The sequence below is a fragment of the Oratosquilla oratoria genome, chromosome 22 (genome assembly GCF_046742065.1).
Source record: "Oratosquilla oratoria isolate Oo_2021 chromosome 22, ASM4674206v1, whole genome shotgun sequence".
NCBI lineage: Eukaryota > Metazoa > Arthropoda > Malacostraca > Stomatopoda > Squillidae > Oratosquilla > Oratosquilla oratoria.
In genome coordinates, this window is record NC_134798.1 from 40,815,395 (window position 1) to 40,817,894 (window position 2,500).

A 2,500-nucleotide genomic window follows, 5' to 3' on the forward strand; every position below is an offset into this window, starting at 1 on the left:
GGCAATGTATGGGACAGAGATTTGGAATTTAAGAGAGGCAGAGAGGAAAAGTTTAAATGTGTTTGAAATGAAATGTGTGAGAAGTATGGTAGGGATTACTAGGTGGGATAGAGTGAGAAATAAGGAGGAGAGCGGGAGTGGAAAAGGAGATAGTAGATATGGCTGATGAAAGATTATTTGGATGGTTTGGACACATGGACACAATGAGTGATGATTATGAAAAGAGATGTGGAAGGCAGAGGTGGAGGGAACCTGAGGGGACGACCGAGGATGAGATGGATGGATGGGATGAAGGGGACGTTGAGAAAGAGGGGAATGTCTGTTGAGCAAGGAAGGGAGTAAGCAGGAGACAGGGATGAGTGGAGAGTGACTGTGTACAGATAATACTGTTATGCAAGGAAGGAAGGGGTAGAGAATGTGGGGTGTTTGAATGATATTTTGACACACCACAAAGGTATTTCTCCCCGTCTTCTCTTTTTCTGCAAATGGGACGGAGAAAGGGGTTCGCCGATTAACCGAAGCGGCCTTGCTTTGGATGTACTATGCCTTGCTACATTGCTTCTGACCCAGGGCAGTGGGCGGGATACAGGGATGACACGTCATCCATGAGGAGCTAAGATGAGAGGGAGAACGGGGGAAAGGGTGGTGGATGGGAGTGGAATGGGTGGGAGTAGGTATGTGACTTTGAATTGGTCACCTCCCTTATATGGGGGAAAAAGCTCTTGGTATAGGCCTATAGATAGACATAGTTTATCATCATCCCATTTCGTACCAAGTGGCACATTCTCCTTTCATTTTGACTGCCGTCGGATGATTTTATTCAATTCTGTAGCACCCCATCGTATTCGTTTAGTTTGGATTCGAATCCCGCACTCCTCTCCGATTCCCAGCAGTGACTGTTAGTCACCTGCCCCTTAACATTCCCCAAAGCGCATCATGGGGCAAAGGTGACGGCTTCGGCCGCAGCTACTCAGCGCCTCCTGGCGTAGTGAGCTCCTCCCCCAGATCCACCCGCCCGGAAATCGCTAAGCAATTCAAAGCCCCCGTCATCCGGAACCGGAATATTCGCTTAATTAGCAACTCCCGCTGAGGCAGATCAAAAGCAATTTCGTCTTGAGCAGCAATACTCGCTAGATACTCGTATCCAATTAGGCAAGAGCGGGACACAGTGCACCGGCTCCTTGGCCCAGTTAGCGGCGTTAGGTGGGCGATGGGAAGCACGCTCGGCGCAAAATTATTGGACCATTTGGTCCAACTGGTCCTATTGGTCAATACGTTCAACAGGTCCAATTGGTCCATTTGATCCAGTTGGTCTAATAGGTCAAATTTGTCCATTTGGTTTATTTGGTTCATTTGATCCAATTGGTCCAATTGGTCCAATTGGTCAAATCTGTCCAGTTTGTCCAATTAGTCCAATTGGTCCAACTGGACAAATTTGACCTATTGAACCAATTGGATCGATTGATCCAATCAGTCCAGTAGGTCAAATGTGTCCAATAGGTCAAAATTGTCCAATTGGTTCAGTTGGTCCAATCTGTTCAATTGGTCCAATTGGTTCTATGGTTCCATTGGTCCAATTGGTCAAATTGGTTCAAATGGACCCATTGGTTCATTTGGTCAAATTGGTTCAATTGGCTCAATTGGGCTCATAGGTCCAGTTGATCCAATTGGACCCATTAGACCAATTGGTCCAATAGGTGGGGCTCGTTTATGGACCAGCAGGTCTCCCAATGGGGTCAGTTTCCCTTACATAAATTCTGTTAAATTTCCTCTCCCTTCTCCTAAACGTCTGTTGTGATTTTATTAATAAATCTTATACATCAAATTCTTAGCGAAAACATGTAATTTACCATGGTCCTAGATTACGTGATGGACTTGAGATCGGCATGTGTTATCCCACCGGATGAGAGCTCAGAACTAATATATGGCCCGATGTATGGGTAATGCTCTGACTTTACACACACGCACACACACACAGACACACACACACACACACACACACACACACACACACACACACACACACACACACACACACACACAAATACACACGCAAAGACACGCAAACACACAATTCCTTGCCCATCAGAGCTGGAGTACCGGCTTGCAGTGCAGCGATTCTGATTTTTAGCTGTATTAAATCGTCTGCTGGCAGCCAGAATAAATTATCTGAGCTGAGCATTCAGAAGGTAAATCACCTCCTTCCCTCCCTCCCTCCATCTCTCCCTCCCTCCCTCCATATCTCCCTCCCTCCATCACTCCATCACTCATCCACTCACTCACTCCCTACCCCATTACTCCCTCCTTCTCTCCGTCCCTCACTCCCTCCATCACTCACCCACTCACTCTCTTCCTTCCTCCATCACTCCCTCTTTCCCTCCCTTTTTCCTTCCCTCCCTCATTCACTCACTCACTCCCTTCCTCCCTCCATCACTCCCTCCTTCCCTCTCTCCATCATTCCCTTTCCTTCCCTCCCTCCACTATTCCCTTTCCTTCCCTC